This window comes from Hylobates moloch, unplaced genomic scaffold (genome assembly GCF_009828535.3).
Source record: "Hylobates moloch isolate HMO894 unplaced genomic scaffold, HMol_V3 SCAFFOLD_6, whole genome shotgun sequence".
NCBI classification, from domain to species: Eukaryota; Metazoa; Chordata; class Mammalia; order Primates; family Hylobatidae; genus Hylobates; species Hylobates moloch.
In genome coordinates, this window is record NW_026652281.1 from 2,774,143 (window position 1) to 2,800,484 (window position 26,342).

At 48.7% G+C, this 26,342-nt stretch overlaps 1 protein-coding gene across 1 annotated transcript in view; it reads left to right on the top strand.

The window, feature by feature from the left end:
* The window catches only part of CUNH16orf95 (chromosome unknown C16orf95 homolog), a 64,503-nt gene that overhangs the window by 16,371 nt on the left and 21,790 nt on the right, over positions 1-26,342 (top strand).

The following is a 26,342-nucleotide window of genomic DNA, read 5'->3' on the forward strand; positions in this document are numbered from 1 at the left end:
TCATCTGTGTTGAGGCATATGTCAGTACGTCGTTTCTTTTGATGGTTGAATTTTGGGTTGTTTCTACTTTTTGGTGATTCTACTTTGTGAATAATGCGGTCATGAACATTTGTGTACAAGTGTTTGTGTGAATAGAGGTTTGCATTTCTCTGGGATGTACACATGGGAGCGGAATTGCTGGTTCATATGTTACTCCATGTTTCATGTTTTGAGGAACTGTCCAGCTCTTGTCCACAGCAGCTGCACCATTTTCTACACCCACCAGCAGTGCATGAGAGTTCCCATTTCCCTGCATCCTCACGACACTTGTTTCATCTGTGACTTTGCTGATAGCCATCCTAGCAGGTGTGGAGTGATGTCTCATTGCGGTTTCCATTTGCATTTTCCTAATGATGAATGATGTTGAACGTCTTGCCATGTGCTTATTGGACATTTGTATAACTTCTTTGGAGAAGCATTTATTCAAATACTTTGTCTATATGTAGATATATAGCTACACACACACACACACACATATATATACACACGCACACACAGACATATACATATATATAGATATGCCCCCCCCACCCATATATATATGTTTTTGAGACAGGGTCTCACTCTGTCACCCAGGCTGGAGTGCAGCGGTGCAGTCATAACTCACCAAATCCTTGACCTCCTGTGCTCAAGCAGTCCTCCTGCCTCAGCCTCTCATGTAGTTGGGACCACAGGCGCATGCCACCATACCTGGCTATTAATAGGTTTTTTTATTTTTGTAGAGATGGGGTCTTGCTTTGTTGCCTAGAGTGGTCTTGAACTCCCGGGCTCTAACGATCTTCCTGCCTCTGCCTCCCACAGTGGTAGGATTACAGGCATGAGCCACCATGCCTGGCCCTTTGTCTGCATTTTAATTGGGCTGTCTATCCATCTTTTCATTATTGAATTGTAAGTATTCTATGTATATTCTGGACACTAGACCCATTTTGTTGATGATGTTCTCTGAAGTTGTTGTGGGTTTTAAATTTTTGTGAAATACAGTTTATTTTTTCCTAGGTTGCATAGACTTTAGGTCGTTTGCTCAAATCTAAGAAACCATTGATGGATTCAAGATCACAAGGACTTGCGCTTGTGTTTTCTTCTTTTTTTTTTTTTGAGACAGAGTCTTGCTCTGTCGCCCAGGCTGGAGTACAGTGGTGTGATCTCAGCTCACTGCAATTCTCAGACAATTCTCCTGCCTCAGCCTCCCAAGTAGCTGGGACTACAGGTGCCTGCCACCATACCTGGCTAATTTTTGTATTTTTAGTAGAGACAGGGTTTCTCCATGTTGGCCAGGCTGGTCTCGAACTCCTGACCTCAAGTGATCTGCCTGCCTTGGCCTCCTGAAGTGCTGGGATTACAGGTGTGAGTCCCTGCACCTGGCCATGTGTTTTCTTCTAAGAGTGTTATCATTCTAGCTCTTACATTTAGGTTTTTAAAATCTATTTTGAGTTTAATTTCTGTATATGGTATGAGGTAGGGGTCCAGCTTCATTCTTTTGCTTGTGGATATCCAGTTGTCCTGCATAACACTATGAAATGATAAAATTATAGAAATGGAGAGCAGATTAGTGGTTTCTAGGAGCTCAGGAAGGGTCTGGGTCTGGTGGGAAGGAAGGGCCTGTGGTTATAGAGGGGCAGCGCGAGGCATTCTTGTGGCTGGAAGCACATCAGTAGCAGTGTTCTGGTTGCAGTATTGTACTATTGTTTTGCCATGGGTTATCAATTGGGGCAAACTGAATAAAAGATAACATGGGGCTTCTCTGTATTATCTCTTTTTTTTTTTTTTTTTTTTGAGACCGGGTCTCACTCTGTTGCCTAGGCTGGAGTGCAGTGGCGCGATCTTGCCTCACTGCAACCTCTGTTCCTTGGGCTCAAGCGCTTCTCCCGTCTTAGCCTCCTGAGTAGCTGGGATTACAGGCTCACACCACCACGCCTGGCTAATTTGTGTATTTTTAGTGGAGATGGGGTTTCACTATGTTGGCCTGGCTGGTCTCAAACTCCTGACCTCAAGTGATCTGCCTGCCTCGGCCTCCCAAAGTGCTGGGATTACAGGTGTGAGCCACCGCTCCTGGCCTCTCTGTATTATTTATTGTATGTGTATGTGAGTCTGTGATTATCTAAAAATGAGAAGTTTAATTGTAGAAGCAACACAATTCACTGTGAAAGACTTTAAGGATACAGAAAGCTACAAAGAAGAAAATAGAAACCACTCAGTTCCTCCCCCGAGCAGATCTCTGTTATTGCTGCCTGGGCAGGAAGGAAAGGACACATTACTCCGCGGGTGACGAAAGGGAGGACCTAAAGGTGACAAACAGGCTTGGACAGTAGTTTGCACCTGTAATCCCAGCTACTCAGGAGGCTGGGGAAGATTACTTGAGGCCAGGAGTTCGAGACCAGACTGGGCAACATAGCGAGACCCTGTTTCTACAAAAAATTTAAAAATTAGCCAGGCATAGTGGTGCATGCCTGTAGTCCCAACTACTTGGGAGGCTGAGGCGGGAAGATCTCTTGAGCCTAGGAGTTTAAAGCTACAATGAGCTGTGATCACACTGCTGCACTCCAGCTTGGGGAACACAGCAAGACCCTGTGTCTCTTAAAAAAAGGTGTCAAACAGGAACCAGACTCTGGGATGCTTGAACTTGGGGGTCCACCTTAGAGACAAGGAAGAAAGACGTGGGAGTCTCAGATATGCAGAACAAAGAGGGCTACAGTGAGCGAGCCAGGGCCTCGGTGTATCTTGGGCACATCCGTATCTCTGCAGTGGCCACCATGGAGGGAATGGAAGCTGTATTCTCCTGGGGCACATCTTCAGTGGCCCTAGGGCAACATTAAATATCATTTATTCAATCAGCAGATATTTATTGGATGCCTGGCACCAGGGAGACAGCATAAGAAGACATGTGCTGCCCCCAGGATGCCACTGGGCTGCGAGGGTACTGTAATTGAGGTGAGGGTCATTGCCATCGTGAATGAGGCACACATGAACACAAGGAGGGCCCAGGAGCTCTGTCAGTGACCTGCTAACCATTCCCACATTGCCACAAGGACCAGCAACCTCTGTCTGGGGTGTTCTCGCTGCGGGAGCCACTGCAGGGACAGGCTGGATATATAGGAGGTGATGCCCCAGGAGCAGCCCTTGGCCGATGATGGGTGGGAGGTGTGGGTCAGCACTTCTGTCCCCTCATCCTTCGATGGGGATGACTCTGGGCCGTGTTTCTTGTAGGACTGAGCCCCTACTGCCCACAGGGGCCACCTTCTTGCTAATGTACTTCATCCCTGCTCTCCTTCCTCGTCTCACCTCCCCACTCCCTTACAGGTCTTCCTGCATCACCTCCCCCAGAAAACACTTGCACTCAATCCTTGCCTCAGGCTCTGCTTTTGGGGTGAGCTCAAGATAAGACAAGGTGAGCAGATCCCATGTCACCAGTCAGGGAGGAAGCACTATCATAGCAGAGACCTGAAGACAATTCCCAGAAACCTGGCAATGAAAGGTGAGGCCAGAATGCCAGGGCACAGGCACAGCAGGGGTGAACAGTCTGGAAATGACAGGCGGGGGCATTCCGGCCACATAAGCCAGTTAGGGTGGCTGGGTCGTGGCATGGGCAGCCAAGATCACTGGAGGATGAAGCGGATGGCAGAGAGCATGGGAGGCTTTGGGAGGCTGTCAGGGCATCACCATTGTATGGCTAAAGCCTGCATCACAGCCAGGATCAGGGCACATTCGAGAAGGCTGTGAAGCCTTGGGCCCCCTGGCCCTGTCAGTGGCTGGAGAGGACAGGTCAAGGCAGGGGCCACAGCAGCCCGTGACCACAGGCTGCATTTTGGAGAAACCACTCCAGCTGGAGAGTGTTGGATGGAATAGAGTGGCGAGAGTGGACATGCGAAGCCAGCTTGGAGGCTGCAGCAGGAAACCTGGTGGGGGACGATGGTGTCTGGACCTCGGTGGTGGTGGCAGTGGCTGTGTTCCAGGTGTGTGGGGATATTTGGCTCTGTTGTCTACATCTGTGCAGGTGTGCTCTTGGGGAGTGGTACCTGAGGCTGCACCACGTGTCCTGAGTAATCCAGGGACAATGTCGCTGCAGCCCGCACGGGACCACGGCTTCCATAGACGGGCCCCAGGCAGCCCTCCGCCTGCAGGTGTTGTTCTGAAACTTGGCGTTAGGAGCCACAAGAGGGCACTGTTGAGAGACTTTAGCACAGAAGCCCCAGAAGGCCAGGGCTGGAGGGGGCTTCAGTTGCCCAGGTCAGCCCTTGGTTTGTGGCAGAGGGAGCTGTGACTTCCTGGACCTGGTGAGGCCAGGGGAGGTGAAATGTGGGGTAACTGTTTAAAGGGTTTTGGAGAAGATGCTCCTGTTGTCTGTACCCTGGACTCAAGTCAGGAGCCCAGAGAAATTCCGTCCCTTCCTCCCCATCTCCTCCCCTCCACCCAGCCACACAGCCTGCCTTCCTCCTCCGCTGCTCCCTTCCTTTTTCCTCCCCTCTGCCTCTTTTCCCCTCACTCTGCCCCAGGCCATTAACTGGGTAATGACCACACAGCCCAGCTCTGCGATGTGTTCCCAGTGGAACTTTCTGCCATGGTGGAAAAGTTGGTCTGTACCATCTGGTTCAGGAGCCACGAACCACATGTGGCTGGAGTCCCACTGGCCCAGCCAGGCCGCCATGGCAGGTGGAGGCACTGCAGTCTGCCCAGCCCAGCCCAGTCCAGGCCTTGGTGGCTTCTCGGGCTGCTCCTGGCAGTGCCTGGCCCCACCTTCTGAGAGATCTCTGGTGACCCATGTGCCAAGACTTGGGGCCTGAGAGGGGCCATGGGGACACTGGTCCAATCACCTCATTCACAGATGGGGACACTGAGGCCCAGAGAGGGCCATGCCCTGTCCAAAACTGCACAAAAGCTGGTGGCAGATGCGAGACTTGGCCTTGGCTCTCCTGCAACCCATCCAGGCCACCTTTCCTTTGGCGGCCTCCCAGTTCCAGGTGCTGCCTCTCCACTTGCCCACTCTGGGGAGACCCTTTCCAAGCCTCCCAGTTAGAGGAATTGCAAATGGGTTGTGCTGCCTGGGCACTGTAGCAAAGACCCCTGAGGTCACCCAGGCCCTTGAGGAAGCATCTCTGGGATCACTTAGTGATGTTTGGTCCAGGCTGGGCTGAGGCTCAGTGATATGAGTGTCATGGAGCTTTTGTAGCTGTCCCAGGGGCTCTTGCCGTGCTTGACACCCAATGGGTGCTGCATAAGTACTTGTTGATTTTGGATACCTGCTGTTTTCTCTGGTGGGCATTGCACTGGGGGGTCTGGGAGCCCTGGGAGACCACCGGGGCACTTGGAAGCTTCCTGTTTTCACTTTCGTCATTTCCAAGAGAGATAGTGCTGTTTGAGGCCCCCCCCTTTTTTTTGAGACAGAGTCTCCTTCTGTCCCCCAGGCTGGAGTGCAGTGGCGCGATCTCAGCTCACTGCAAGCTCCGTCTCGTGGGTTTACACCATTTTCCTGCCTCAGCTTCCCGAGTAGCTGGGACTACAGACACCCGCCACCACGCCTGGCTAATTTTTTGTGTTTTTAGTAGAGACGGGGTTTCACTGTGTTAGCCAGGATGGTCTCGATTTCATGACCTCATGATCCGCCTGCCTTTGCCTCCCATAGTGCTGGGATTACAGGCGTGAGCCACCGCGCCCTGCCAAGGCCCCGTTTTTATGTTAAAACAACAAACCTTCAGGCCAACCCATGAGCAGTGGAAGGGGCAGCATTCCGGAGGAGGCCAGCTTGGCATTCCAGATGTGGGGGATGTTGTCTCAGTACCAGCCAGGCAAGTGTGTCCTTCTCAGCACACTGGCAGGGTGTGAGATTCCAGAAATCACAGGACACCAGCTCCCTGGTCCCAGGTGGGGAGCAGGAGGTGGCGGAGAGCAGGTGTCTGCGTGCGTCTTCAGCCAGTCTACCCTGGCTGCTGAGGTTAGCCCCTCACATCGCCGACAGCATGGGCTTTGGGCGGTGGGAGATCCTGGGTTCTGGGGTGCTTGCAGCGCCAGGCACAGTCCCGTAGGAGGTGATTGTGAAGCACAGCTCCTCGCCCACGTGAGCTTCAGGAGCCTCAGCCTCAGCCCTGCACCCCCAGCTGACCTCTGCTCTCTGAGCAAGGCCCCCCACCTGCTGCCCTTTATACTACCTTCTCTCCTTCCTCCCAGAAACCATTCTGCCTATAAAAACAGGTATATGAATCTGAAATTTTTTAAAGGGGCAAAGATTTTTAAAAAATCTAACCACAGTGCATTTTCCCTCTTCTCTGCTCCGTGTTTCCTGTAAACTTGTAGTTGACCTAAAGGTTTGATAGACTGGCCTGTCATATTTTCTGTAAGGCGGCTTCCTGGGCCGGGCTCTGTGCCCGCCATGCATGTGTCAGCAGGCTCGCGACGCTATTGGCCTCACTCTTGAAATGCAAGGACTGACCAGGAGGCCCTGGCAAGTCAGCCCGAGCCCAGCAGACCTTGCCCATGGCTTTAGCATCCCTTGGTGATCATGGACTGGATACACTGTTTCACTGGGGGCTGCAGAATAGGACTCAAAAGCTTTTAGAGCCGGGCAGAGTGGCTCATACCTATTATCCCAGCTCTTAGGGAGGCAGAGGTGGGAGGATCGCTTGAGCCCAGGAGTTTGAGAACTGCCTGGGCAATATACCGAGACGCTGTTCTCCACAAAAACGTGTGTAAACTCTTGTGGTGTAATGAACATTCAGCAGGCTCCTCCCCTTAGATAATGAAGTATATATAAATTCCCGTGGTGTAATGAACCTTCAATAGGCTCCTCCCCCTAGATAAGGGAGTGTGTGTAAACACCTGTGGTGTAATGAAGCTTCATCAGGCTCCCGCTCTTTGCTGTCTGTTTCAGACATGAACTGTGAGCTGAATAGTCTGGTTCACGTCCTGATTCCACAGCTTACTGTGTGTTGGATCTCTGTGCCTCAGTTTCCTCATATTTAAAATGGGGATAATAATGGCTTCTACCTCATAAGGTTGCTGTGATGATTTAATGAATTAATAATTAAAAGCACTTTAACAGTACCTGGCAGGCAAGTGCTCAGGAAGTGTTTGATAAATAAATGACTAAATCGTTGGTGTTTACCATTGAGGTACATTGTTTGCTCTGTGTGTTCATGAATGGTCCTGGACTCTGAGCATTGTGGTCCGTGTTGCACATGGCCCAGGGGATGGTGAAGGGCAGCGTTCGGGACAGCCCTGTCGTTGGACCACTAATCTGACTCTCTTGTTTTGGTTTACGCATTTTACGAGGTGCCTACTGTGTGCTAGGGGACGTCCCAGCACCTCGTGGGCTGCTGACAACCAGTGTGAGGCCTCTTAATTGGCTTCTAACATGACTGCACTCTTCCTGAGCTGTTTAATGGCCTTGGGTAACGAGCTCTCCCCATCTCAGTATTTGTTTAATGCTGTATTCATGGTCATAAATAGTGGCACCATTACTTTCAGGAGAACTGTAATGATGTATGTGTTTGGTGAAGTTTCCAGCTCCTGACCCTTAGGTGCTAGATCTGTTTGAGGCCATGTGAAATGTTTTGCAGCACTTGCAAGAAAGAAAAAAGAGGTGCTGTTTTTCCTCAGAAAAGGAAGAGGCATTTTACAGCCAAACCTTGTTCGACTGTAGAACATTTGTCAAAGACTGCAGAAAACTAACATGGACATTTCTAGTACTTCTCCTAAAGGAAGGAGTTGGACTTCTTACAACCAGAACAATGATTCTGTTCCTCCATTTGCTCATCTGTTCATCAATACCCTCATTCACTCATCCATCCATCCATCCACCCACCTATCCATCTGTTCATCATTCATCTACCTATCCACCCATTCATCCTTCAGTCACTCATTCATCCATCCACTGACCCGTCCACTCAACCATTCACCCAGCCAGCCAGCCAGCCACCATCCATCCATTCATCTACCTATCACTCATCCACCCACCCACCCATCCACCCAACAATTCATCCACCATCCTTTCATTTACCCCTCCATTTACCCACCTACTCACCCACCCATCTACCCACTCATCCCTTCATCCATTCACTCACCCACACTCTCATTCACCCACCCACTCATCTGTTCATCCATTTATCCGTCCATCCATCTATCCATCCATCCACTCACCCACCCACCTACCCACGTACTCACCCATTCACCCAACCACTCATTCATCTATTATCTATCTATCTATTCACCTATCGATTGACTCATCCACCAATCTATGTAAAGTCAAAACATGGTTAGGCCCAGCCATTGTAAGCCAGGGCTGCCCATCTGTTTTTTTCTTTTGTGCGTCTTGTGTCCCGTGTGTCTCCTTGCACTGGAGTGTCAGCTCCCAGAGACTGGGTACTGCAGCTGATTTGCTCATCCTGAATGGGACATAGGTGGGGACAGGATGGAGGAGGGGCAGGCGGGGCTGTGTGGGGGAGGGGCAGGGGCAGGGGAGTGGAGGAGAGGAGGAGCTCAGTTGGAGGGGCCTCTGAGACACTGAGGGGTGACCCTGGCTCGCTGGTTGGAGGAAGGGTAACACTGAGCTGCCCAGGCTGAGACGCAGTCTAGGGTCCAACAGCCCTGATGGCAATTGGTGAACGTAGCCCTCTGGGCAAGGCCAGCGACTTCAACTTTCTGGATGTTCATTTTTTTACCTGCTAAGTGAGGTAGTGCTGGTGACATGCTCAGCCAGTGCCAGGTACAGAGTGAGCTGCAGGTATTGAATGCATCCTCCATAGTAATGTCATACTCTGAAGCAGGTACCATTGGCATCCCAATTTTCCAGGTGAGGAAATGGGAGTACAAAGCTTGGATTTTGGCTCTGCTGCCTCTCACAGTGTGGATGTGAAATGTTCAGGGGCCTGGGAGAGCCAGAGCCCTGGAACTGCCCTTTGCTACCCAAGTCACTGTGATTTCCTTCCAGGTCCCTGGGGTCCCTTAGGGTCCTGGTTGCAAGGGCTTGCTTGGAAGGAAGCCAAGAGGCTGCAATTTTCTACCTCTGGAAACAGTGAAAAGATGAAAAACGAAAATATTATCATGTCATCATTTCTTTTCTATGGAAATAGTTACTTTCCTTCCCACCCACCCCACCTTCAACTGCTCTAAATACGTTTTCTTGGGGTTTCCAAACATCTCTTTTAGTTTTGTCCTCCCAGGTGAGAGAGAAGCTGATTACGGCCAGGTCTGGCACAGAAAGCCCCTGTTTGTGCAATCCTGCATTCTTCCTCTTTAAATAAAATTTAAGACCATCTGAAACAACTTGCCAGCTTGACCTCCCGGCTCTGGTTCTCACTTGAGTTTCTGAAATGCGTATGAGTCCAGCCTGCTAATGTGCTGAAATGACTGTGCTAACCTTAGGGAAGTGTTAATGCCTTGAGCATTTTCCCACCAGTTGTCTTGCAGCTGGTGAGAAACATACGCACTAACCTCCCCCATGGACTGTGAAGTCACAGCCTTCCCATCTTTTTCAGGAGCTGCCATCTCAGCTCTTGATTCTAGTGGATGGCAGCCACACTTGAAGATGCAGCAGAGGAAGACGTAGGTGCTCCCATCTGTGTTCCCAGATGGGATGGTGTCCTTGGGAACTGATCTCAGACATATCGTGGTAGCCAGCCTCCAGGATAGCCCGCAGCAGTCTCACCCCCTGGAATTCATGTGCTTGTGTAGCCCCTCCCACATTGTATCACATAGGTCTGTGTGACCAATAGAATCTGCAGAAGTGATGCCACAGTACTTCCAAGATTAGGTCATAAAAGGTCCTGTTGCTTCCCTCTTGGTTTGTTTCCCTCTCCCTCTCCTCTGTCCTTTCTCTTGGACCCTTTGCTCTGGGTGAACCAGCTGCCACATCACCATCAGCCTTATGACCATGCCACATGGTAAGGAGCTCAAATCTGAGCAGCCACACAAGCGAGCTCGGCAGCGGATCCTTTAGGCCCCGTCATGCAATCCTGGATTGCAGCCCTGGACATCCACTTAATTGCAAGACTGGGGTGGAACCACCCAGATGAGCTGCTCCTGGATTCCCAACTCTCAAAAACTGTGAGAGATGTTCAACGGTGGTTGTTTGAAACTGCTGAGTCTCAGTATAATTTGTTACACAGCACTAGCTAACTCATACACATCACATTTCTGCAGCAGAGTACCTTGGAGCTGGGGAGAGCTGGAGATAGTCACTCAGTACCACCCAGTACATGGGAAAGTGATTACTGACAGGCTCAGAAATGTAAGAAGATGCTTAAAAGAAATGGGCTCACAAGCCTTCTTTGCTGAAGTATTAATTACTAGATCTGAATGTTTTGCTTTTCGGTGATGGAAAAGGTGAAGAAAATAGGGCTTTTTTTTTTTTTTTTTTTCTTTTGAAGGGATGGGATTTCCTTCTGTCACTTAGGCTTAACTGCAGTGGTTCAGTCATAGCTCACTGCAGCCTCAAACTCCTGGACTCAAGCAAATGACTGATATTTTTTGAGCACCAGCAGTAATAATAGTTACTATTCACTGTTTTCTCCCTGCCGGGTGTTCCACAGACATCCTGCATGCATGACATTAATTCACTCTTATATTTGACAGGTAAGGAGACCGAGGCTCAGACAACCACCCCATTCCATGGGGTTTGTTCAGAGGGGTTTGGGGCCAGAGTAGGACTGAGTGCAACTTCATTGAGGCAGACCATGGGGAGGGCAGGGCACCTGCATGCCCAAGAGAATCTCTGCAGGATGTAGGAGTTCAGAAACTAGCTACTTAAAGGGGTAATGATCTGTGTCAGGGGTGCTAATTAAAATTTGGGGTTTTAAAGAAAAAGTTGGCTGAGTGTGGTAGCTCACGTCTGTAATCCCAACACTTTGGGAGGCCAAGGAAGGTGGATCACTTGAGGTCAGGAGTTCGAGACCAGCCTGGCCAACATGATGAAACCTCGTTTCTACTAAAAATACAAAAATTAGCTGGGTGTGGTGGCGGGCGCCTGTAATCCCAGCTACTTGGGAGGCTGAGGCAGAAGAATCGCTTGAACCTGGGAGGCGGAGGTTGTAGTGAGCCAAGATCATGTCACTGCACTCCAGCCTTGGGGGGCAGTGTAAGACCCCATCTCAAAAGAAAAGAAACGAAAAGAAAAAAAAAACAACTTTCCAGTTCACGAAAGGAGTGCTTTCACTGAATGCAAGAATAGATTTTCCCTCTTGGTGTGTAAAGTTCTCGGTCATCTGACCCTCTCTGCCAAGAGAGCCCTTCCTGCCCCATTTCTGCCCGTTTGGGCTCCTGTTCCTGGAGAGGCTGCTCCCTGGTGCTGTCCCGTACTCCCAGCCTGTCTTCCTTCAGGGTCCAGGCCCGAAGCCTCTGGGGGCAGTGTTGGGGCTCTGCATGTGCCCAGTGCTCAGCCCAGTGCCGGGGCAGAGGTGGTGCTCAGGAAAGATCTTGAAAAATGAGCAGGTCTCCAGCTGAGGGGAATCTTACACCTTCCAGCAGTTTCCTCGGGATTGCAGGAGCTCCTCAGACAAGATCTGTGGCAACAGTAACAATAAAAGCATCCCATGCTGACCAAACTCTGGCTGCAGTAAGAGCTAAACATGTGGTGTCTTACTTTGCCCTTGTTATTACCCCTGAGGGCAGATGGTGCAGCCTGTCTTTATAGAGAAGGCTATAGAAGCCCCAGAGCCATCAGGAATTGGAGGTGATGCCTAAAACCAGCAGCGCCCAGAGCAGGGCGTTCAACCTTGCAGGGTTGTTAGGGCAAGACGATTGAGGGGAGAGGGGGGATGGGCACAGCACACCCTCCTCCCCATACCAGCTCACTTTATCTCCCACTGCCCCTCCCAGCATCAGCAACTCAGGCTACTGTGTGTGCCAAGTCTCCTGTATACCTTTTGCCTTTTGCTGAGGAAATGCTATTATGAAGACAAAATGAGAATCAGTTACTTAGGGGCCAGGTGCAGTGGCTTATGCCTGCAATCCCAGCACTTTGGAAGGCCAAGGAGGGCAGATCACTTGAGCCTGAAACTTTGAGACCAACCTGGGCAACATAGTGAGACCCCGTCTCTATGAAAATTAAAAAAATTAATCAGGCGTGGTGGCACACGCCTGTAGTCCCAGCTACTCAGGGGGCCGAGGAAGATCTCTCGAACCCAGGACGTCAAGGCTGCAGTGAGCCGTGATCGCGCCACTGCCCTCTGGCTTGGGTGACAATGTGAGACCCTATCTCAAAAATAAGCCCCACCCCCCAAAAAACCCAGTTACTTAGAGCTTTGCAGAAATCTTCAAAATCTATCAAAACCATCCCATCCAATATAAATTACTGTACACATTATAACGAGCTAAAATAAGCATATTTTTGGTAAATTACTAAATTTGGTAAGTTCCACAAGTTGGTTTCATCCAGCAAAATTCTCCCTTTGGGGAAGTGGCACGAGGAGAATCAACTCCAGCCAGGGCTGCCGCTCGTCCTGGTGGGCAGTTGGGACCCAGTTCCGTCAAGGGCTTTCTGAGGACGTGTGCAGAACCAGCCAATAAATATTGTGCGAACCAGCCAATAAATATTCTCCAAACTGCCCTTGACATGTAAATGTTACCATGAATCTTAATGGCTTTATGCCCAAATCCTAGGCCTAGGAGCAGCCAGTAAAGTCCGTGGAAAGATGTTCAAACGGGGTGTTGGTCAATGGAATGGCCCATTTTCCACTTTGCATAGAAGAAACGTGATCCTGCTTGGATAGAAAGGGAGTTGTGTGAGCAAAGGAGGTTACTGCTCTCTCCCCGTGCTGGTGTGGGCTGTCCCACAGGGTGACGTGTCCTTGGCATTTCTGTAGCTGGATGGCTTCTGCAGGTCCCATGAGGCGGTGGCAGAGAGGCTGGGCTGAAAGCAAGATGTACATGGTGCAGCTAGGCAGGGTGCTGGCTACACCTGTGCACAGCTGGTTGGTGCAGAAATTGCTGGAGCAAAATGGCATCAAGGTCATGGAGTGTGCAACATGCCAGCCTCAGAGACTGAGCTGCTCCTCCCCGCCATGCCCTGGGCTTTCCCACACACCTCCTTTGCTCACACAACTCCCTTTCTATCCAAGCAGGATCACGTTTCTTCTATGCAAAGTGGAAAATGGGCCATTCCATTGACCAACACCCAGTTTGAACATCTTTCCATGGACTTTACTGGCTGCTCCTAGGCCTAGGATTTGGGCATAAAGCCATTAAGATTCATGGTAACATTTACATGTCAAGGGCAGTTTGGAGAATATTTATTGGCTGGTTCGCTGTGAAATTTGCGTGTGGTTTATACATTTGTCTTCAAACCGGCCAGACTTTCCAGGGTCTTCCCAAGGTCAGACACAGAAGTGCAATTGCTCATCACAGGATAAATGTGCATTACAGATGTCGAGGAGATGAAAACATTCCTTTTCCCGACATAAGCTGTTTGTGGTTCTCTTTGTCCTTTTCTCTAGGCAAGTTTATTTTTCCTGACTGCCATTACTAACTAAACTCTGTCTGCCTCACTTACAAGCTCCTGGGAGGGAACCGAGTCTTGGGAGGTAAAATTGATGATGGACTGTTTTCCAGACCAGGGCTTGAAGACACAATGCTTGTTGGCAGTTAACCAACTTCTTGGTGAACCCCATATAGGAAATCTACATTCAGCTTTTTAGGGAGAAATCCTGACTTTCTTTTTTTTTTTTTTTTTTGAGACGGAGTTTCGCTCTGTCGCCCAGGCTGGAGTGCAGTGGCACGATCTCGGCTCACTGCCAGCTCCACCTCCCGGGTTCACGCCATTCTCCTGCCTCAGCCTCTCCAAGTAGCTGGGAGTACAGGTGCCCGCCACCACGCCTGGCTAATTTTTTGTATTTTTAGTGGAGACGGGGTTTCACCATGGTCTCAAACTCCTGACCTCGTGATCCGCCCGCCTCGGCCTCCCAAAGTGCTGGGATTACAAGCGTGAGCCACCGCGCCCGGCCTCTGACTTTCTTATAATGAATAAATGTATGACACTAAACACTTCACTTGTCCACTTAACAAATATTTACCAAGCACTCACCACACATCAGGCGCTGGGCTTGGTACTGTACATGTGTGAAGTCATTTAGTTCTTTTCATAATCCTATGACATAGACTTTCTTCTCATTTTACAGGTGTGGTTGGTTGGTCGGTCAAACAGAGAAGAGTAAAAATTTCTTCTACCCTTACCTTCCTGCTATTTTTTCATACATTTCACTTCTACATGTATTACAAATGCCACAATACGTTGTTATTATATTTTTATTTTTATTGTTTTATTATTTTATTATGAGTAGTATTATTTGAAATGGTGTCTCGCTCTGTCACCCAGGCTGGAGTGCAATGGTGTGATCTCGACTCACTGCAATCTCCGCCTCCTGGGTTCAAGCGATTCTTCTGCCTCAGCCTCCAGGGTAGCTGGGATTACAGGTGCCTACCATGCCTGGCTAATTTTTGTATTTTTAGTAGAGACGGGTTTTCACCATATTGGTCAGTCTGGTCGCGAACTCCTGGCCCCAAGTGATCTGCCCACCTCAGCCTCCCAAAGTGCTGGGAATACCGGCATGCGCCATTGCACCTGGCCAGTATTGTTATTTTTATACCTGTTTTTCCAAATGATTGTATTTGTATTAAACAGTTAACAGTATCTCTTTGGCTATCCTAGGGTTTACAGTATACATCCATCTTTAATTTTTCACCATCTACCTACAAATAAGATATCATGCATGTGTGATGTAAGAATTTCATAGTTCCAATTTCTCCCTCCCATCTTTTGTATATTGTTGTCATACATGCACTTATGAATTCATAATCCTTTGCTTCTATTTTTGCCGTAGACCAGGGGCATCCAATCTTTGGCTTCTCTGGGCCACATTGGAAGAATTGTCTTGGGCAACATATAAAATACACTAACACTAACCATAGCTGATGAGCTAAAAAAAAAAAAAAGAAAAAAGAAAAAAAAAATCTGATCATGTTTTAAAAAAGTTTACAAATTTGTGTTGGGCCACATTCAAAGCTGCCCTGGGCTGTGTGTGGCCTGTGGGCCATGGGTTGGACAAGCTTGCTTTAGACATTAAATATTTTAGAGTGATTTAAAAGTTCTTTCATACAAACCTTCATTTGAACAATTTCCAGAGCTCTTTATTTCTGTGTATAGAACCAAGTTTTTGTCTGGTTTCATGTTCCTTCTACCTGAAAAAGTTCCTTTAATTTATTGTAGCACAAGCCTACTGATAGTCATCTCAGATTTTATTTTTCTAAAATTAAAAAATTACTTTCACTTATGAAAGATATTTTTCCCTGGGGTAGAAATCTGTGCTGACAGTTATTTATCTCAGCACTTTAAAGATGACACTTCATTATCTTCTGGATTATATAGTTTCTGATGAGAAATCTGCTGTCATTCTTAACTTCGCTCTTTAGTTTCTTGGGCTGCCCTTAAATATGTTCTCTTTCTCTTTATTTTTTAGTAGTTTAAATATTATGTGTCTTTAAAATCCTGCTTGGAGTTCTCTAATCTTCTTGGATTTATGACTTGATGTCTTTGATTAATTTTGTAAAATTCTCAGCCATTGACTACAAATATATCTTCCACTGTTATTGTTCCCTGTTTTTCCTTCTTAGATTCCAGTCACATGTGTGTTAGATTATTTATATTGTCCCAAGGGTTTTTAAAACATCATCATTGTCATCATCGTTGCCCTCCTACCCCTCTCCCTCCTTCCCCGCTCTGTCTCCTCCCCTTCCGCCTCTCCTCTCTTCTTTTCCACCTTTTCCTCCTTCCCTCCTCGTCTTTCCCCACTCCTCCCCCGATATGCCTCCTCCTCTCCCACTCCTCCCCCCTCGTCCTTCTCCGCTTACTCCCCTTCTCCTTCCCCTCCTCCCCCCCCCTTGCCCCTTCCTCCTTGTGTTTAGTTTGGATAATTTCTATTGTTCTGTCTGAAGTTCGTTCCTTTCCTCCACTGTGCAGAGTCTACTGATGTGCATGAGAAGGACATTCTCTATCTCTGTCACCACCTATTTTATTTCATAGGCCTCAGCTTGTTTCTCCTCCCGCAGGCATGATCTCTTGAATTGATGACGGTTTCATCAGTTTCATTTTCTTAGCTGTGTAGTATGGCAGGATGAGTCTGGTATTTATTACTCTAGCATTGTCAGAACCATGCCTTTATTTCAAACTCGTCTATGCCTTTGATGTTTATTTCATGTAGGTAGCGTATCACTGGTCTCCTACCTGCTTGGATCAGAATGAGCAGGAATTTTCTGAGTCTACGCCAGCATCGAGAACGATCTCAGATACATTCTTTATGTGCTCATAGAGACTGCAGCTTGATGTTTCTGAGGTGAAAAGGGAGTGATGGATGTGCAGTGTTAGGACTGCTGACTTTGGGATCAGACAGACCAGGTTCACATCCCAGCTGGGCAGGACACTTAGCCTGTCTGAGGCTTGTTTTCCTCATGCATGGAAAAGAATGACAAATGATTGTTGTGAGAATTAACTGCAGTGATCCCTATCACCCTCTCTCTCCTTTACCACGGGCCTGGTGTTCAATAGATGTTTTTTTTTTTTTTTCTTTTGAGTTGGAGTCTCACTTTGTTACCCAGGCTAGAGTGCAGTGGCACAATCTTAGCTCACTGCAACCTCTGCCTCCTGGGTTCAAGGGATTCTCCTGCCTCAGCCTCTTGAGTGGCTGAGATTATGGGTATGCACCATCATGCATGGCTAATTTTTGTATTTTTCATAGAGACAGGGTTTCACCATGTTGGCCAGGCTGGTCTTGAACTCCTGACCTCAGGTGATCCACCCACCTCAGCCTCCCAAAGTGCTAGGATTACAGGCATGAGCCACTGCACCTGGCCTCTTCAATAGATGCTTGTTAAATACTTTTGAATGAATGGGAGCTTTTTAAAGTTCTACTGGTTTCTTAAGATAAATATGTAGTCCCAAATCATTCATTCCGTTCCTTAAGATCCTGTGTCTGGCAGATTCCACTTGCCTTGCCACCAGTTTTACTGCCTCCCGTCACGCTTGCTTTCTCCAACGTGCTTTTTCAAATTAATTGGAATATGTCAATTTATGCAGCTCCTATCCTGTGATATGCCATTTGTACTTTGCTTTACCTGCTAATAGAGACATTCACTTTAGGAGACTCTGATATTATAGAAAGAGCCTGACTTAGGAGTCATGAAAACAAACATTTTCTGCCAGCTTGCTTGCCATGTGACCTTTTAGCCTTTTCTGAGCCTCAGTTTCTTAGTCTGTAGAAGAGGGGGATAATAATTATAAAGAGGCATAAGGGGCCTGAGGTTTCAGAACCAAATCTAGGGGAAGTCCTCAAATACTTTTCTTTCTCATCCTCCAACCCCCAACCCCCAACCCCCATTTCTCCTGTGATTCCATTAGATGTAGGCAGGGGGTCGAGTCAACCAAAGATCCCCAGTGAGGACGGGTGGGAGAGGTAAGGAAAGAGAGGCGTGCACTATGTTTTCTGGTCATCACCCGGCATTAGCTGTTACCTTTTTTTTTTTTTTTGAGACGAAGTCTCGCTCTGTTGTCCAGGCTGGAGTACAGTGGCGTGATCTCGGCTCACTGCAACTCCGCCTCCTGGGTTCAAGCAATTCTGCTGCCTCAGTTTCCCAAGTAGCTGGGACTACAGGCGCACACTGCTATGCCTGGCTAATTTTTTGTATTTTATTAGAGACAGAGTTTCACCGTGTTGCCCAGGCTGGTAGTGAACTCCTGAGCTCAGGCAGTCCACCCGCCTTGGCCTTCCAAAGTGCTGGGATTATGGGCGTGAGCCACTATGCCACTATGCTAGGGCTTTTTTTTTTTTTTGAAACAGAGTCGCACTCTGTCACCCAGGCTGGAATGCAGTGGTGTGATCTCAGCTCACTGCAACCTCCATCTTCCATGTTCAAGTGATCCTCCTGCCTGAGCCTCCCAAGTAGCTGGGATTACAGGTGTGCACCACCACGTCTGGCTAATTTTTGTATTTTTAGTAGAGAGAGGGTTTCACCATGTTGGCTAGGCTGGTGTCGAACTCCTGACCTTGTGATCTGCCCATCTCGGCCTCCCAAAGTGCTGGGATTATAGGCATGAGCCATCGCGCCCAGCCTAGCTGTTACTTTTGATTTCCTTTCATACTCTGCTAAACTAACTTTTAATTCACTTCCTGTATTTGTCTCTACCCTCCTGAAAAGAAAGCAGAATATCAATCTTAGAATGCACAAGAATTGCAAAATTCTACCCCTAAAGAAAGATGGTTGTCTTTCTTTAGAGAGCAAGCTCTGGGGATGGGAAATTACTCTGCTGGTGCTCCACAGGCCCCTCCCCTTCCATATCTCCAAATCCTGACACCCTAATTGTCAGCAAGGAGACAAATCCGATCCACGGACACTGCCCGCAGAGCAGAGCAGCCTCCCCAGGGCCTCTGGACATCATGGGGAAGCAGGTGGTCCAGGAAGAGAACCTCATATCCCATTGCTTGATTCAGTAGGAGGGTTTTCATGATCTTGTAACTCAACGTGTGTTCCATGGACCAGGCTTTGGCATCCCTTAGAGCTTAGAAACACAGAAATGTAGCCTCATTCCCGACTCCAGATGCAGAATCTGCACCATAACCAGACCCGGGTGACATGTCTGTGCATTAAGGTTTCAGATGCGCTGCTTTGTATGGCTTTGTATTTGCTGCTCTTGACGAGCCAGAGCTGCAGGCATGGAGTGGGTGGCATTTGGTACAGCCTGGGGTTGTCAGGCAGGCTGCACAGCAGGTCCATAGGAGCCTGTGGAGAGGTAGCTCGAGTGGGGACAGCTCTGTACCCAACAGGCTGCAACCCAGTTGAAACCCTGCCTCCCATTGCTCCCCTAGTTATGGGGGCAGGGAAAGTGTCACCCTGTAGACAGGGACAAAGAGACTGCCTGGGTGTTCAGGGAATGCTGGAAATGCCAGCCTTTCGGCACCTGGAGACCTGGAGGGGGTCTTGTGCCCTGGTGGTGGTTTGGGGGTAAGGAGCAGCCTCTCCTGCTGCAGGGAGAAGAAACCCAGTTCAACCCTTTCCCCAGTCTAGTGATCAGAGAGCCCCATGGGCAGCTGTTCTTTGGAGATTTGCTTGTCTTTTTCTTTTCTTTTTTTCTTTTTCTTTTTTTTTGAGATGGTTTCACTTTGTCACCCAGGCTGGAGTGCAGTGGTGTAATCTCAGCTTACTGTAACCTGTGCCTCTCAGGCTCAAGCCATCCTCCCTCCTCAGCTTCCCTAGTAGCTGACACTACAGGCACATACCACCATGCCTGCCTAATTTTTGTATTTTTTTGTAGAGTCAGGATTTCACTGTGTCACCCAGGCTGGTCTTGAACTACTAGAGTCAAGTGATTCATCTGCCTTGGCCTCCCAAAGTGCTGGGATTACACGTGTGAGCCACTGCACCTGGCCACATTATTTCTTTTTAAGAGATGGCACCTTGCTCTGTTGCCCAGGCTGGAGTGCAGTGGTGCAATTATAGCTGACTGCAGCCTTGACCTCCCTGGCTGAAAGTATCCTCCTGCCTCAACCTCCTGAGTAGCTGGTACTATAGGCATGCACCATCAAGCCTGGCTAATTTAAAGAAAAAACTTTTTTTTTAGAGACAGGTTCTTGCTGTGTTGCCCAGGCTAGTCTCAAACTCCTGGCCTCAAGTGATCCTCTCGCCTTGGCCTCCAGAAGCATTGAGATAACAAGTGTGAGCCACCAGGCCCAGCCCATGTGCATGTTTTTATGGACAGAGGTTTGCATTTCTCTTGGGTATATACCTAGGAGTGGAGTTGATGAATCCTATGGTAAATCTATAGCTAACATTTTGAGGCACTGCCAAGCTGCTTTCAGTAGCAGCTCCACTACTGCCTTCCCACCTGCATTGCGTGTGGATTCTAATTTCTCCTCATCCTTACCAACTATTGTCTGTGTGTTTGATTCTGGCCCCCTCAGCAGACATGGCGTGTGGTATCTCATTGCGACTGCGACTTGCTTTTTACTGATACATCCTCTCGTGTGCTTATTGGTATCTATCCATTTCTGAATCTTCTTTGGAGAAATACCTCCTCAATGCTTTGCTCCATTTTATTTATTTATTTATTTATTTATTTATTTATTTATTTAGAGACGGAGTCTCCCTCTGTCTCCCAGGCTGGCGTGCAATGGCGCCATCTTGACTCACTGCAACCTCTGCCTCCTGGATTCAAGCGATTCTCCTGCCTCAGCCTCCCAAGTAGCTGGGGACAGGCACGTGCCGCCACCCAGATAATTTTTGTATTTTTAGTAGAGATGAGGTTTCACCATGTTGGGTAGGCTGGTCTCGAACTCCTGACTTCAGGTGATCAGCCCATCTCGGCCTCCGGAAGTGCTGGGATTACAGGTGGGAGCCACTGCCCCTGGCCCTTTGCCCCATTTTAAATTAGCTATCATTTTATTTTTATACTGTAAGCATTCTTTCTATATCTTGGATACAAGTCCTTTATTTGTTATATCTATGTAATATTTTATAACCCACTTTTTTTCCCCACTACGCAATATGCTATGACAATTTCCATGTCAAATTTCCTTTATGATTTCATCTTCAGATGCATAGCACTCCATGGTATGGTTTGGTGCACCGTGATGCATTTAATCACTACCTAACGTTAGTCATTTAGGTTACATCCCATCTTCTGATATTATGAACACGGCTACAAGAAACATCTTTGTTGTCCAATCTTTATATCAAACTGTGACTATTCCTTTGGTGTAATTTTCTAGAACTTTCCTGGCTAAAGGGGTGTACCCGGGTTTAAGGCTTGTGGTTGACAAATCACCCTCTGGAAAGATGGTTCCAATGTTCACTCCCCACCCAGGCGTGCATGAAAACGCTCATTTTTCTCATACCATATTGAGTCTTGGGTCTAATTTTGGCAACTATTGAGAGTCTTGGTGAGCAGCAAACTCCTGGTCTGGAATTTCCCAAACTTTGTGCCATGAAAACACTAATCTAGAAGACGGTTGTTGGGGGAAATCAATGCTAGTACAGTAGTAATTTTCTCTCTAAAAATGACTATTGTCCTGAATGTAAGCACCATAGTAAATTGTGTGTGTGTGTGTGTGTATGGTTTTCATTAGTTCATTTATTGGACAAGTATTTATCAGGCCCCTGGGTTATTTATCTTTTACTTATTGAGTTGTAAAAATTATTGATATATTCTAGGCACAAATCTCATACTAGATGTATGACAAGATGTCTAGTACAAGGTACTGTAACTATTTATTTCCATCCATGGATTATCTTTTCTCTCTTTGGTAGTGTCATCTGAAGCTTTTTAGGTTTGATGAGGTTTATATATACATTTTTTCTTTTGTTGCTGGTGGTTTTGGTGCCATAGCTGAGAATCCTTTGGAAATCCCCAATGTCATGAATATTTATCCCCATCTTTTAAGAGCTTAAAGTTTGGGCTCTTACATTTAAGGGCTTGACCCACTTTGAGTTAATTTCTTGTGTATGGAGTGGGATGGGGGTTCCACCTTCACTCTCTTGCAGGTGAACACGTTTTGGCTTCCTTGTTTAGAAGTCCTCTCTGAGTATTGCGGGGAGAACGAATTGTAGGGAAAAGAAGGATGCCGGGAGATGGATTTCCCACTCCTTGGTGAAAATCTGCCTTGAAGAAGGTCTGCTCCAGAGCCAGCTGATGAAGATAGAACGTGACTGGAAAACCACAACTCGACCGCCATCATGGTAATGATTGATGTTGGAAAGAGTCATCAGTAGATGCTAAAACTAGTGGGTGAAAATTTCATAGGTAACAGGATTTTTACATAGTCTCAAAGAATCTCTTCACAGGATACTAATTACAAAGGGTGAAGTCTTAACTTTAAAGTGAAGAAAGCTGACCGACAACACCTTAATCAATATCAGCATCATCCATGCATGGATAGACTTCATGGCCTCCCGACATGCGGCACCGAGAAGGATGCAATGAAACTTCTGCGGATTTCCTGCCTGGAATGCAAACCCTGAGTCTAACCATCGTGAACTATCAGACAAACTCCAACTGAAGAACTTTCTATCAAATAACTGGCCTGAGAGAAAGGCCAGAAAGACTGAGGAATGTCCCAGATGAAGGAGACTAAAGAGATAAAAAAGATGTGACAACTGACTACAACGCATAGTTCAGTATTTTCTTTGGTACACAAGCCTTTATTGGTACACTTGGTAAAATGGGAGTCAGGTCAGCAGATGTGATAGTAACACTGTATCCAAGCAATCCTCCTGGTTTTGAGGATTGTGCTGTCTTGAGAAAGAGAATGTCTTTGCTTTCAGGAAATACACATTCAAGTATTTAGGGGCACCAGGGGTGTTATGTCCTGGGTGTCAGATCTTTTTAAATTTTCACACCAACTTATTTTTATCCCTGTTTTCCAGATGAGAAAACTGAGGCTCAGAGCCATGAGACGCAAGCCGGGGTGGAGGCAGCTCTGCTTGGTGCCTCTTCTCTTGCTGGTTTGTGCATCCGCGCCTTCCCTCTGCCCATCTGCTTGGTGTGAGCAGGTGCAGCTCTGTTCTGGTCCCTGGTGTAGCCGCTGAGCCTGGCTCAACTGCCTGTCCTGTGACAGGAGCTCAGTAAATACCTTCTGCGTGAAGGGCCACCATGGAACTTAGCACAATTGTTATCTTGGCTTTGGGGCTGAACCGTGGCTCAAATTCCAGCTCTGCTACTGAGAAGCTGTGTAACTTTGCGTAAGTTAGTTAACCTCTCTGGGACAGAATTTTCATATCTCATTCCTATCACATGGGGGTTCTGCTGAAGATCTAATAACACAGGCTGGGCATGGTGGCTCACGCCTGTAATCCCAGCACTTTGGGAGGCTGAGGCGGATGGATCAGGAGTTCAAGAGCAGCCTGACTGATATGGTGAAACCCTATCTGTACTAAAAATACAAAAATTAGCCAGGTGTAGTGGCGTGCACCTGCAATCCCAGCTGCTCAGGAGGCTGAGACAGGAAAATTGCTTGAACCCAGGAGGTGGAGGTTGCAGTGAGCTGAGATTGCACCATTGCACTCCAGCCTAGGTGACAGAGCAAGACTCTTAAAAAAAAAAAAAAAAAAATCTAATGGCACAATGATGCGGATACAGTGCTTACTGCAACACTTGGCCTGGCACAAAAGTGCAGTTTACATTTACTGAATGAATGAGCGAGCAGGTGAATGAATGAATGAATGAAAGGTTCAAGTGACTTCTACTTCCGGGGGACGCTAGCTTGTCCTTCAACAGTATTTATTGGAAGTGCCAGGGAGAGATTCGCTTGGAAATTTAATTTAACAAATGATGCATCCCCATCATCTGTGTGCTTGTGCATATCCTTCCTGCTCTCTCTCCCACCCTGTGGAAGCTCCGGGCAGTGGCCCCTGGCTGCCTCATCCGTGTCTTTCCCCAGCACACATACACTATCATGCGCGGCCGGCGCACATGCCTCCTTGCTGACAACTCCTCCTGTTTCTCTTTATGACTTATTGGCTAGGTGTGTCCCGGTGCCAGGTCATACCCAGGGCACTGAGCGACTGTGGCTTCTGATTTTGTCTGCCCTGCACCTCTAATTTCTTCCCCTGTGGCCCCCCAATCTTGCTCATGGATGGGGCTCCCTTGGCTCGGTCGTCCTCCTCCTGGAGCCCCCCTGGGCTCCTCTCCAAGGTGCTCCCTGCTCCCAGCTGCAGGAAGCCCGCGTCCTCTGGCTCATGGGCCAGGCTGGTGCCTGTCCTTTGACGGTGCACCACCTGCACTCTTGCATTGCTGCCCGATCCCAGCGAGGCCAGCCCACTCTGCTTTCCTTACGAGCACCTTGTGCCCTGTTGACTTCCTCTGCTAACTGGGACTGGAGAGGCTGGCAGCTCAGGACGTCCGAGGCAGCTGCTGGGTCCTGCAAGCTGGACACCAAGCGGGCGCCACATCCCTGCCGGCCAGGAGGTGGTGCTGTCCCCCGGTTTATGGCCCGAGGTGAAGGCGAGTAGAGACTCTCCCGCTTGTCCCGAAAATGCTGCCTTAAGATCAAGGGAAAACAATAGGTATTTGAGCCAGTTATCTAGAAGGAAAAATCAAATCAAATCAATGAGCGCAGGCCTCTATTCAGGTCCTGCGTCTGAGCTTTGAGGACCCGTCTTAGAGTGAGGAAGGGACTTCTTTGAGCCCTGCCTGGAAATCCTGTGGGAAAGGATGGCAGGGCTGAGACTCAGGGCTGCTTTTCTGAGAGACAGAGACAGCAGCTCTGGGCTGTGCACAGTCCCTGCCTCTTGACGGGGCCACCCGAGCCTCTGGTCCTCACCTGAGAAATGGAGATAAAAGTCTAGGCGCCGTGGCGTGGTCGAGGCGTGGTTGGGCACCGTGCCGTGGTTGAGGCATGGTTGGGCGCCGTGGCGTGGTCGATGGCTATAACTGAGCCTGTGAACATGCAGCGTGGTCCTGGCCTGCTGCCTGGGACACCCCCACTTCGACTGGGATGTTGGTCCTGTTGCTATGGTCAGAGACTGTGGGGGCTTTGAAATATGCTTGTCACTGAGAGGGGCTTTGTTAAAGAATGTAGCCCTCTTGATGTCTAGGGGAGTGGGCCTGACATTTATGGAGCACCTGCTGTGTTCAGGGACCAAGCGCACACAGATGAACACCCAACCCCGCCTCTCAGACTCACAGGGGTAAGAGTGTCCTGCTCCCTCTGGAGTTTCTGGGGAACACGGGCAGAGTGTGGTCTCTTCTGTCCCAGGCACGTTGGAGGAAATGACTTTTGAGCTGGGTGTTAAGGGACAATTAGGATTTCTTAGGGGGAAGTCGTGTGGGAAGGGCATTTGACAGAGGGAACAGCCTAGGTGGAGGTGTGGAGGCGGGAAAGCATCCTGCGTGGCTGAAGGGCTGCGGGGCAGCCTGGAGGAGGAGGACAGGCGGTGTGTGGTGGGTCCCTGCGAGTGTGGGCATCGCCCTAGGCCCATTAGTGCAGGCTGGGGTGTTCTTTAAGCCAGGGCAAAGAAATCCCTGACAAGGAGGGACAAGCGCAGGCTGCGCCAGTGTTTGCTCTCCTCTGAAAAAGGGTGGAGGCCACTGGCAAGATTCCAAGTGGCTTTTCTCAGAGCCCGGAGATCTCAGCCTGAAAGTGCAGAAAGGGAAAGAATTCTCAGATTCAGCAAATCTACTATTTATGTCTCTTCTCTTCCTGCTTCTTTCTTTTTTTTTTTTTTTTTTGAGATAGGGTCTTGCTCTGCTGCCCAGGCTGGAATGCAATGGCGTAATCTTGGCTCCCTGCAACATCTGCCTCCCAGATTCAAGCAATTGTCCTGCCTCAGCCTCCCGAGTAGCTGGGATTACAGGTGCCTGCCACGATGTCCAGCTAATTTTTGTATTTTTAGTAGAGAAGGGGTTTCGCCATGTTGGCCAGGCTGGTCTCAAACTGCTGACCTCAAACGATCTGCCTGCCTCAGCCTCCCAAAGTGCTGGGATTATAGACGTGAGCCACCATACCCAGCCTTCTGCTCTTTTCTTTTCATTTTTATTTTTTTTGTGGCGGTGGAGTCTTGCTCTGTTTACCCAGGCTAGAATGCAGTGGTGCAGTCACAGGTCGCTGTAGCCTCAACCTGCTGGCCTCAAGCAATTCTCTGGCCTCAGTCTCCCGAAGTGCTAGGATTATGGGTGTGAGCCTCTGCACCCAGCCATTGCCTCATGGTTTCTCCCTCTGGTCTCAAGGCTTGGGTGTTTTTTCTTTTCCTCCGACGCTCTCTGCAGCTTCATGCTTGGGCAGCGACTTGCGGAGCTGTCTTTGCTCTGGGTTCCTGGGCCTGGGGCCTAGGGTACCTCTGTTCCTCAGACACCCCAGTCTTATGCTCAAAGAACCACCCCTAGACTTCAGAGGTGGTCATGGGAGGTGGTCGTAGGCCCCAGGCCCCTTCCGACGCCTCCTCTGTGCTTTCTCCCACCCGTCTGTGCCCACCACCCAGGCAAGGTTAAGTTTGTAAAAGCCCCTTTTGAATCTCCCAGAGTTTTATCTGGAGGGCCGTCTAAATCACTTCGAAGGCTGTTGGCTGAACTCAGTAAATAAACACAGGGAGCCCTGGGGGTGCTGTGACTTATGGTCTCCTTGTCATTTCCCCCAGAATGCGCGTCAGTGAACAGTGCCTGCCATTCTAAGGGGCTCTTTGACTCTGAACACACACAGTCTCCTCTTGGGCTGATTCCCTGCACGCTGGCATTTGGCTTTCTGTAGAGAGCCAGCGTCAGCCGTGGCCAGGGTTGATTCACTGTGGTGGGGACAGTGCCAGGGTTGTCTGGGCTCAGGACCCAGGGATGGCGTGGCTGCCTC